The sequence below is a fragment of the Aplysia californica genome, unplaced genomic scaffold (genome assembly GCF_000002075.1).
Source record: "Aplysia californica isolate F4 #8 unplaced genomic scaffold, AplCal3.0 scaffold00344, whole genome shotgun sequence".
In the NCBI taxonomy this organism is placed as follows: Eukaryota; Metazoa; Mollusca; class Gastropoda; order Aplysiida; family Aplysiidae; genus Aplysia; species Aplysia californica.
The window spans coordinates 616,919-629,976 of record NW_004797614.1 but is presented as its reverse complement, the minus strand read 5'-3'; positions in this window follow the sequence as shown (position 1 = coordinate 629,976).

Sequence of the window (13,058 nt, the reverse complement as noted above, 5' to 3'; positions counted from 1 at the left end):
CCCACAGTCGGCGGTCATATTTGATCCCCACCGCGGCGTACTGCTCGTGGCGCCGCGAAGAGAGAGAGGAGGCTCCATTAGTTCTAAACTCCTTGGCTAATAATTAAACTACCGTCCATTTTCTCTCTGCGGATCTACCGTAGTGAGTTGCATTCTTCGTTGCTCAGTTTTTGCCAGGTTTCTGCCTGTGCGTCCCTTCCCTCTTATTATCACAGCAAAAACAAAATAAAATTGATTTAAATAGGCCCTGAGACAAAATCTCAAGAACTTGTTACCTTACTGAATTATCTGTGTCACTCAAAGTATTGTGTTGCCCCCGAAATGCTACTCACTATCATGCTTACTTCTCCTTTTACTGTAGTTAACACACATTTGATAGGTCAAAGCATGACGAACACGTGGTCAGTTGCTGCTTATCTCGTTAATGGTCATGTTGGGTTTTGTTGTTGTTGGGAAAGGGGGGGGGGGGCCAAAAGAACACAAAGGTTCTTTTGGTTGGGGGGGGGGGGGTTGTAAGAGTTTTACGGCGCTCGCAACTGCATATAAGGTCATTGAGCACGAGGGACACTTGAAACATTTTTCAGTTGGAAGGAAATTTTGAATTATGCCCGAGTGAACATACAGAGAGCCTCAGCTGTTGAACGTTTTTGTAGGTGTTTTGCGGCCCCTTGTGGGCACAGCAGTACAGACCCTGGTTCTTTGATTTTTTTCTTTTATCTTTACAGATCCCGACCGACAAAAATGAAATTCTCCACGCACATCAACTCCCTTGACCGACCAGAACTTGTTCAACATAGACCAAATACATACATCATTCATCTAACAGGAAGAGGAGCAGGAAGAAAAGACGACAACCTATTGAAGCAACACATCATCACACGTTTTGGACTTCAGGACAAAGACATCATAAAGGTATACCGCAACATTACATCCTTTAAAGCCTACATTACATTCACAGACAACGTAGAAGAAACACTCATCCATGATCAACATTTCCAAATCGATGAAGACACACAAGCACACATGGAAAAACTCACACGAGAGAAAAAAAGAATTTTTTCAATCATGGATTCCTCCTTCTTTTCCGCTCGACGCTACAAAAGACATTTGCCACACCTTCCTTGACGACGAAAAACCTATAAAAATAATACCACAACGAAGCAATACAAACGCCGACAAATATCTAATTCTCGCCAAGTACGACACCGACGAAGGCATGCCGCATTACGTGACAGTCGGACTAAGAAAAACAGAGACAGAGACCGAGACAATTACAATCTTAGTGACAATTCCGAATCGCCCAGTGGCCTGTCACTCCTGTGGAGTGCCAGGTCACTGGTCCAGCCAATGCCCACGAAGAGTACGACGGTACGCTCCACCTCCACCACCAACATCATCATCAACATCATAAACATACAATACAGCAACGCAACCAGACGAACAAACACAGAGAAAACACCGCTCTTGCCAACCCCAACACAACCAACAACACTTGGGCCGATCTCGCCTAAACCCACACCGAGACCTACACAGTCCAAACAAAGCTCACCACCACCATTTCCACTACTACCACAAGCCCGGCAAGTACCAGCCCCGACACCAACCCCCCCACCCCTCGCCTCAACCCCCGCCATCACTTCAGCACCCACCACCGCACCCCTGACAGACTCACCAACAACAGCTACCGAACAACAGGCACAGAAAAAAATCCAAAAAGAACAGACGAACGACAACAGCTACGGAAGCGACAGTGACGGATAGGAAGAGGACATCAAACGATATTACAACAGAACAGATTTCAACTACTCAGCTTTTGTTTGTTTTTTTGGTTTTTGTAAAGTGTTTTACGGCGCTCGCAACTGCATAGGCCTAGGTCATATGAGCGCGCGGGACACTCCTAATATTTTTTCAGTTGGTAGGAAATTTTGAATTTTGCCCGGGTGGCGGCCGAAGCCTACTCTTATCGATTTTAGACCACCAAGGGATCTTTAACGTGAGCAACTTGCACACGGGCCCTCCGAGATTTTCGCCCTTGTCCGAGAAGGCTAGGTGTAGATCTTTCCTACCAGAAGATCAGGGGTGTGGCAGAAAGACAGCAGTAAGGATGAGCCAAGGAGTAGCAGTAGAAAGGCTGCAGAAAGACTCAGGAGCCCAGAGGAGGGGGCAAAGGAGGTGAGGGGATGGGGGCAGAAAGTGGAAATGAAAGCAGACAACAGAACATTGCTATAGAGCAGGAAAGGAGGTGAAAGGAGACAATTTTTTTAGAGAAGAAAATTTTTCGGTCGCTACCCAGATTCGAACCCGGGACCTTTGAATGAGAGGCCAACACCTTAACCTCAAGGCCACGAGAGCCCCCAACTACTCAGCGAAACTGACGACGATAGCGACGATGGCAAGAACAGAGAAAAGAAATTAGCAAGGACAGAAGACAAGGTAGAAAACGTGACGACTGACAGTGACTCATCTGAATTCTTTTAATGTCCTAAAATTGATGTTTCCATTGTTTGATTCTTTTTCCTTGAGCACCACAGGATGAATGAACTGAAAGTAATGACACTGAACACAAGAGGAACGAATGGTAAGCTGCCCCAACTAACACACCTCATTACCACACACAAACCAGACTTTTTATTACTACAAGAAACTAACATAGACACCGAATACAAAGCACAAGCATACACACACTCACTAGGTCTCAGTAAAGGCATTTTCAGTCTAGGTAAATTTTGCAGAGGAACAGCCATACTACAAACATCCAACAGATGGCACATCACACAACACACAACAAACGAGACGGGTAGAATAACCACCGCAACAATCACCGACAAGACAGACACCTACAAATTGGTCAACATTTACGCACCGGCTGTCCCAAACACCCGAACAAGTTTTTACGAAGAGCTACAGAGTACACTCAGCACATCTACGCACAAACTCATACTGGCGGGAGACTTCAACGTCACTTTAGACGACAGAGACACAATTGGGACACAGGTAGGAAAAGGGCGACAAGGCAGAACAACACTACAACAAATAATAGACACACACAATCTGAAAGATAGCTACAGAGAAACACACGTAAACAAAAATGATACAACGCACAACAATTTTGGAATAGATAGAGAGCAACCAGGATAGACAGAATCTACGTACACGACACTGACAAAATCGCACAGTGCGAACACTTAGACCACACGTTGACATTCACAGACCATAAAGCAGTAGTAACAACAATAAACACAAACAACACGCAGCCGAGACGATCACCGCACTGCAGTGGAAATTTAACAACACACTACTCGACAACGAAGAATACACAACCATGATTATAGAAACGATCAAACAACACACACAAAGACTACAAACTAACAATGCTAGAGAGACAACGGGCAACTTAAAACGTATCATTAAACTGGACACAATATACAAAGCCAAAGAGATCTGTAGAAGTAGGAGACATAGACAGCAACAATTAGAATACAGAATAGAACTCGCAAAACAGTTAGGGTTACAAGAAATGCAAAACATAGTGGAATTCAGGGAAGAGTTAGAAGAACTAAATCAAATCAAATATAGAGGAGCTCGCATTCGAACTAAATACCCAACAATAAAAGACGAAAAACCAACACCAGTATACCTGGCTTTGGATCAAAACATACAAAAACATAGAATGATAACAGCATTTACAGACGCACAAGGCAATACACAAAAAGACACACATAAAATAACAGACGCCTTTCAAAATTTCTACAGCGCACTTTACGCTGAACAAGATACAGACGAATCAGTACAGGACAATTACATGCAACACGCCGCACAACTCACACACGACCAACAACAAATCCTCGAGACAGATACATGTATTTCCATAACACACCTGCAAAACGCACTCAACTCGATGAAGAAAAACACCTCGCCCGGCCCCGATGGCTTGACAGTCGAGTTTTACCTCGCTTTCTTCCCCGTTTTGGCCCCCATCTTTACAGCGATGGTAAAAGAAAGCTATGAGTTAGAATGTTTGCCCGAGTCAGTAAATTTATCGTACATATCCCTCATTCTGAAAGACTCAGGCTCCCCTCTGGAAATGAAAAACTACCGTCCCATATCTTTATTAAACGTAGACTACAAAATTATCTCCAAGACCCTAACGAACAAACTGAGACCGTTCATGCAACACTTAGTACACACAGACCAAGCCTGCGCAGTACACGGTAGAACAATACAAACAAGATCACAACCACACAGTTAAGGACATTATCACATACGCAGAAGACAAGCAGTTAGACACATGCATACTTTCCCTTGACCAGACTAAGGCATTTGACAGAGTGTCTCATTCGTTTTTACACAAAGTTTTAGAAAGAAGCAATTTAGGCCGAAAGTTTCAGAAATGGATTCAAATATTATATAAAAAACGACAATAAAAAATTCTAGTTAACCATACCCTGTCAGATGCCTTCAATATAGGAAGATCAATTCGACAAGGAGACTCCCTAAGCCCACTTTTATATGTATTAAGTTTAGAACCTTTACTAAATTCAATCCGAAAACCCCCACAGATTGCAGGTATCAAACTCCCGGGAGGTGGGGAACAAAAGTTAGTAGCGTTCGCGGACAACACAAATTTTTTCCCAACTAATTCTAAATCTATACTACAGATCCTTAATCATTTTCGTTATTTTGGCAGGGGGAGCGGATCAGAAATTAATGAAACAAAAAGTCAGGCGATAAAGTTAGGAAAATGGAAAGATAGGGCAAACGATCCGATCCGATTAAATTGGGTGCAAGAAATAAAAATTTTCGGCAATTACTATAGGAAATCAAATGGAATGACCTTGTCGAGCAGATCCAAAACCTCTTACCTAAACTCTATTACAAACAGACATCAATTTTCGGCCGCAGTATTCTAATCAACACACTCGTCATTCCAAAAATTAACTACGTCACACAAACGATAGACCCACCACCCCAGTTTCTCAAACGAATAAAACGACTCATCAGACAATTTATTTTCAAAGGAACTATCCAACGCATCAGACATACAACCTTAATACAGGGCAAGTTCAACGGAGGGATACAGTTACAAGACATAGAGACAAAAACACAAGCCTATAGATTACAACACATTAGGAACATTGCGAACAACAAAAAAGGACACCCCTTAGCTCACTACTACATAGGATTACACATCACAAACCTAACACCGATGGACAACACAATCCCACACTTTTTCGGACGACAACCTACATTTTACAAAACATGCCTTCGAGCATACAGACAACACGCCAAATTACTCACTCTCGCACGCACAACGAAAGACATATACACAACGCTAGTAGAACGACAAGCAGCACCATTATACGACCAAATTAAAATATGTAGAATATACGCAATCCTAGACTTTTCGGAAACATTTCAAAATTTACACATTAAAGACACAACACCCTTCCAAAAACAGATCACGTGTAGGATACTTTACAACAACACCCCCACGACTCAAGCAAAAACCACGGAAAAGATAGGTGTAAAATATGTAGACGAAACCAACGAGAAACAGAAGAACAACGCACTAGCAAAATTACTCAACGCAAACGCAGACACACAGGTAGACATATACAAAGCAATCTTTCTAAACATACTCCCACCACAAACAACAGACAACCACAACATTAGACTTCAAATCTTAGCAGCGTACAGAGAAGTCATTTGGCAAGTTAGACTACAAACAGCCTTTAACGACACTACCCACACACCCAACACTATTTCGGAATATTTTCAACAGAAAATTACATACACATTTAAAACAGAAACAAAATGGGCAGTATTTGAAAGATATTTGAGCTGTGGCGAGAGTGAGTGAGTAAATGGTTTGAAAGCAAGCAAAACAACGAGGACGGAGACCAGACGGACGGATTGTGTAAGACAAGACGAGACTGCTCTGTAAGCACAGAGTAAAAACGACTCGACAACCCAGGGGTCGAAAGGCGACGAGTGTAAAAGAACACAGCTTAGGAATGAACGAAATAAAATGAATTATTAAATGAAATATGTACATTGAACGAACGAGAATGAATGAAAAATCATTTATGTGTATGCGAGTGGGGGAGGGGGAAGGGGCACGAAAGAAAAAGCGGACGGGGATGAGCCGCAAGTGTATTTGTCGAATGACTTTGTGTGAGAAAGAGGGGGACACTATTGAGCCGCAGAGTGGATGACTCTTGTGGTGTTATGTTTTTGTTGTAAAACCCCAAAAATAAAGTAAAAGCTCAAATGAAGCCCAAGGAAAGAAAAAAAAATATGCCCGAGTGTCGGCCGAAGCCTACTTTTATCAATTCTGTACCACCTAGGGATCTTTAACGTGCGCAACTTGGACACGGAACCTCCGAGATTTTTCGCCCTTACCCGATAAGGCTAAGTGTAGATCTTACCTACTATAAGATAAGGGTTGTAGCTGAAAGACAGCAGTAAGAAGGAGCCAAGGAGAAACAGTAGAAAGGCTACAGGAAGAGTCAGGAGCCCAGAGGAGAGGGCAAAGGAGACGAGGGGGTGGGGGCTGAAAGTGGAGACGAAAGCAGGCGGCAGAACATTGCTAGAGAGCAGGAAAGGATGTGGAAGGAGAATTTTTTTTAGAGAAGAATATTTTTCCGTCGCTGTCTGGATTCGAAACCGGGACCATTGAATGAGAGGCGAACATCCTAACTTCTGGGCCACGAGAGCCCCCTTCATGCAGTTGATCATTACACGTTTCATGCCTACCATGGCGTTAAAACTGTCTTTAGTTCAATACCTGCATTATTATCAATTCTAATATTTCAAAGCAAAGGTAAATATTCCGTGGTGTTTCGTTTTTTGATCTTACATCAAAAAGAGGATTAGCGCTAGCTTTCCTGAGGTGCAGTCATTCACATCTCACTTTCCGAACAAACTTCGTACATGACATGTGGGCCTACATTATTTTCTCGCCACCACTGAGTCCATCCCGGCGTCTAAGGGACACTGTATGCCAGTCAGCCCGGGTTGGTCATGACTGGCAGGATTGAAGCAGCCCACTTCCTTGATAATTAAAATTGGGTTGGCAAGAGTGTAAAACATTTACAATCATTTAACAAACAAACAAACGAAAGCACCCCCCCCCCCCAATAACAGCAATAACAACGCAGCCCTTGCTCTCGGTGGTAATTGGTGTACGGCCCGGTTTATGCGCGCCAATTTACTTTCACTCTGCCCAGCGCGGTAAAAAATTCGAGGGGCAACTTATTGTCAAATATCTCTTCAACTATCAAACACAGGCTCTTCAACTATTCAAGAAAATTCCTAAATAAATATACCAATTATAAAAAAAAAAATCCCAGTGCGTGGTTTCCACAGATTAAAAGGTTTTCAGTTGGGACAATATCGCTTTTAAAAGCAAATCCGTCAATTTTTTTTCTAATGGCGAGATTGTGTTTGTTTAACGCATGTTTTCAGAACTTTTACTTTAGCGCAAAAAAAATCTGTTCACTATAGATCTCTAAAATTAAAATTAATCCCCGGTATCTTAACTAGTTTTGCCTTAAAAAGTGTCATTGATGAGCTGTGACGTAAGCCATACGCAAAATGTGTTTGAGAAGCGGGAAGTGGGAAGTGTTGTGAACAATTCTATTTTCCGCGTGAAAGAGATTTGTAGCATTTTATAGAAATTTATGAAGAAAAGTTTTTTTTAAACCTAGTCTCAATTGTTTCGGAAAAATATGATTAAGTTAAGTCAAATTGATACAAACTGCTGTGAAAAGTATAGTATGAGTGACATATATATATATATAAGTTGCGTCACGAATTTTTGACCGCAATATAAAAGATATTTTTGCTGTGTTCACAAAGTGTCTTAAAACCATCAGTAGTTCCTGCTCGTCTAAATTTATGAGGGATGATACTCAACATCAAATGTTGGAGAACATCACTTTGCCTTTTTAAAACTTGCAAATGAATTCAATTTACGCAGTGCCTTGTGAACTTCCATGGGTCTCACAACTAGATTTAGTAGTAGATCTTTAAGTTGTACTACCTGCATTTTATTAAAACATGAGACAAGACAAAATTAAACTTAAATACAGCGCTGCTTTGCCGATGATGACATTCAAAACCAACCAGTCAATGAACCAGAATGTCAACCAACTGCTCTGCAAATTCAGAACTCTAGGGTATCAAATAAAAAAAAAAAGGGGGGGGGGGGCAAGAGATCCAACATTAAAGGGGGTGGGGAATAAAAAGGGGGAAGGGGTGGCACATTCAACCTCATACCCTTGTACTAGAGTCTACTAGAAACAAATCTGTTCAATCCACAGTGCAACAGAAACTCACAGCATGGGCATTGCGTTGCGTTGCGCTGTTAAGCCAGAATTCCAAGAAATCGAAAGGGGACGTAATGCAAAGAAATAGTAATAGTAGGCCACGATTGCTCCAATGACGAAGGTAGTTTATTCACGGAATCGGAAGGATAACCCAAATTCACTAGGTTCCTGAAAACAATGTTATGGTTTTGACCCATGAGTCTTATCTCTAGATCTATTAAATAAATTGAAGTTTGGCTTGATCTTGCATCATTTTCATATTCAGATGCAATTAGGACATGACTTTCATTTATAAAAGAGATAAGATTTTGAATCTTTAGCTTGGAAACCTGCCCTTTCTGCCATTCCTTTCGAACTATTTAGTTTAGCTAGCTCGTGGCGGAAACCCCGCAGCCAGTGCTGAGCGGGCCGTACTACTAGGTCTAGATCTAGGTCTCGATCTAGTAAGCGGTCGGGCATCGTAATAAGTTGGTTATCGATCGATTCAGGCCGCTTCAGGGCTATGGGACAAAAACCTAGAATCTAGACTAGAAATCTAGAAATAATGTTTCACTTGAACGTCGGTGGTATTGGAAAGCTGGAAAATAATAAACGGGGGATATGGAAGGACGCGGCCAAAAAAGGGGGGGGGGGGGGGGGTGCACGCATAATACTAAAAACTAATAAGCTGGAAGGGTGGGGGTGGGGGGACGCTTATTCGATACCATTGAGTACCTTTTTTCTTCCGCCTGGTTTCGTGAACTTCAGTGCATTAATTATTTTCGTCCGCCTGCTGATTCGAACGAGTTTGATCAGACGACCTGTAGTACGAGCAATCCTTGGTTAGCATTAGGTTATAATAATAAATTAAAAAGTGTACTGATTGGATGGCTGCTTTTACTGGCCCAGAAAGGTGCACTATTATTTTCTTGGTAGGCCTATGTTGTATGGTGGATAAAGTCTTGTAGGCCTACTCCAGCATTACCACCACCCATTTGTTTTTGTTGTAGTTGTTGTTGTTGTTGTTGTTGTTGTTGTTGTTGTTGTTGTTGTTGTTGTTGTTGTTTTAGGGGAGGGGTGTTGGTATCCTATCTCTTTTAAACCTTCCCTACTTTTATGCAGTTCGCACACCACCAGGAAACCAAGGGCTCATTCCTCGTATTCACATTATCCATGCAAAGTAGGCCGACATCGTTAACAAGTAAAGGTCAGGTTCATTGCTGCATGCTAAAAGCTATAGACGTGGGCACGATTCCTATGTGACTGGGAAAGTTCCATTTCATCGAGTTTTAAAATCTTTCTGTTGGGATGTTGCCTCCCGCTAAGCCTGGATTGGTCCTGACAGGTACAGTGGAAATTAGATTTAACAGAAACTCAAATTCAATAAAAACTCGGATTCAACGAAAGAAGAGGGATTCCCCATTTCAAAGAATTAATTAAACTCACTAAAATATCTTGGATTCAACGAACACGTAAATGAGCAAGCTCGGATTCAACGAAGTCGCTCGCTGGGTGAATAGCCCCCACTGACGTGGCTTTGCTGATTTTACTCACGCAACTAACCTTATCTAAATTGTCTTCCTGGAAATCACCCATTGAACCGTTATTCGCTTAGCCTACTGTTTATTATAATTATATCTTATGCGACCAATCAGCCCCCTTCTTTCATACCAACAGTACACAGCTAGTTGGCACACACACGTGTCTTAGCGTGTGTCGGGTGTCGGACGGGCGACAAGTTCACTGGTGACCGTGTACATGTGTGTGTACAAGGAGAGGGGGCACAAGCGGTCCGGGTATGTGGCGTTAATAGAAATACAAACGCGTCTATCATTTTGTTCCCCTGGCTAGTTTTGACATGGATCTACGCACTGAACTACGCCTGGGTCTGTGGAACCAAACGTTACCGTTTGCTAGCCTCTTCACAGCATCACAAACTTGTTCAGTAAACAATACGTCATAGATGGCACTGGCATGCATAATTTGAACAAATCGGCATTTTGCACAGTGTGTGCTTGTTGGAATTCAATGAATTTTCCTGGAATTTTCCAGAATTTCTTCGTTATGACATCCGTTAGAAAACAAACTGCTTAAAAGTTTGATTCAGAAAGTCGAAAAGGGGCAACCCCCCATCCCCCCAGGTATTTCAGAGTAGCCCACCACAATGACCTCCCTATATTATATATATATATATACATATATATATATATATATATATATATATATATATATATATATATATATATATAAATTAAAAAAAAATAAATATTATATATATATATATATATATATATTTCATGTTTCAAAGAAATTGAAGGTCAGGCCCGACGACTTCGTTCCAGACAGCATGACTTTTTCGACCCGATGTACGGCATTATTAAGTCGGCAAAGTGAACAAGCGGATTACAATGTTATATATTGACGTCGGACCGATGTCAATGACCGTTCAGCGGTAGTCGACGTGTTGCCGACAATCAATTTCTAGTCGTATTTCGATGGTTAGCCGACAAAGCGGCTACTGATATTAAAATGACGTTGGTTAAGTTAAAGATCGGACGCAGTAGATTAAAGGGACATAATTTAACACGTTCCTTTTCTTGCTTGAATTATATCGTGAATTATGTCCCGTTATGCCCCTCCTCATTGCATTTGAGCAGAGTTTTTAATGTAATTTCACTTTCTGTTTGTAAGGCATCAATGAAAATTTGAGCAAATGCGAACAAAAACAACAAATTCTACAATCCCCCCTCCCCATCTCTCTTTCTCTCTCTCAATATAATAATAATAATAATAATAATAATAATAATAATAATAATAATAATAATAATAATAATAATATAACAGTTATATAGCGCATTTCCCCCAAAAAAGTAGCTCAGTGCGCTTTACATTGGAATACCCATTTTTCAAAAACCTTTCTAACCACTTCCTTTCTTCTCATGCAATATACATTAATGCACACACACACACACACACACACACACACACACACACACACACACACACAGAGAGACTTTTTTCATCCAGACATAGGAACAGAACAACTATAATGAAAGATAACGAAAAAAAGCTTATGAAGGATAGGCCTGTAGGAACAGAAAATGTTTAAGATGGCTTTTGAAGCTATCAAGTGTTTTTATATGTCCTAGTTTCATGGGTAATCTGTTCCACATAAATGGACCAAGATGTGAGAAAGATCCCTCTCCATATGATTTGTATGATTTTACAGGTGTCACAAGTAGGGTGTTATCGTTTGATGAGCTTAGGTTTCTCCCTGATTTAGATATATATATATACTGATAAGTTCTTGTAGATAAAAAGGAGCAGTTTTATTTACACATTTGAAACACATGACGCAGATTTTAATTATTATTCTTTCTATTACAGGGAGCCAATGCAGTTCTTTTAATAATGGAGTGACATGGTCTCGTTTTTTAGATCTTGTTATCAGTCTAGCGGCATTGTTTTGAGTTACTTGTAAACGATTCAAATATTTGTTGTTCAGACCTGCTAGGAGTGAGTTACAATAGTCTAATCTAGATAGGATAAGAGATGTTACCAGTGTTTTTTGTGGTCTCTTCGTTTAAGTACTTTCTAACTAGGCCTGTCCTTCTCAGCTGAAAATAAAGGGATTTGGACAGAGATCCTACAAACGATCCCATTGATAAGTGGTGGTCAATATATACACCAAGATTCCTGACAACTTCTTTACTAGATGTCATATGCCCATATAAATCAAAGTTGACACTTTCCAGATCTTTATTTAATCGTGGATTTTTTAAAAGAATGATGTCTGTCTTTTTTTCGTTTAGTTTCAATTTGTTTACTGTCATCCACTTTTTAATTTCATAAAACATTGTTTAGTGATGGAAATCATATTTGGTAGATCTTGAATGGTGCCATTAACATACATTTGGGAATCATCGGCATAAAAATGATAATCCAATCCATGATTTTGTAAAATGCTTGCTAAGGGCTGTGTATATAGTGTAAAGAGCACTGGTCCAAGAACGGACCCCTGTGGAACTCCATAATCGAGCCTGACCTGCTTTGAAAAGCTATTTTTAATTTGCACTGACTGAACTCTTTCTAGTACATATGATTTAAACCATGAAAGCACAGTAACCGATAAGCCAAAATGAGCGCTCAAGTCTTTTGTGTTAGCTTCCTCGGAAAATGTTTCTCCTGTTACCAACAGAAATCATAGAGCTGTGTTACTGGAATAGGCTTTGGGAGGCTAATGCAATATCATGTTGGTGAAACTAGGTCTATTCATCAGCCAATTCATAAAAAACGCCACATAAGTCTGACAATCCAAGGAAAATTATTGCGAATTAAAATGCCTAATTAAAAAATCAATGACAATTTTAGGATCTTTGTGAAAATAATGGTATGGGTTTAACGCCCCTATCAACACTATTAGGTTATTTAAGGGGCGGGACCTCCTAGTTTAACGTCCGTCTCCGATAGGACCGAGCCAAGTGGGAAGTTCGTGTAAACAAGGACAAAACGTCGGACCAAGCTGAGGCTCGAACCCCCGAACCCGCAATCTCACGATTACGAGTCCGGTAGTAGGATCTTTGTGATTCTCACTCAAAGATCAAACACATTGTGATCATATGGACTTCTATTCCATTTAGCAGTAAGGTGAAGCTAATCCCATACTTACTTTAAAAACAACAACAGAATTTTAGAATTTTTTAAATGAATGGAAAGAGGGGCGGAAACAGGAGAGTAAGTGGGTAACAG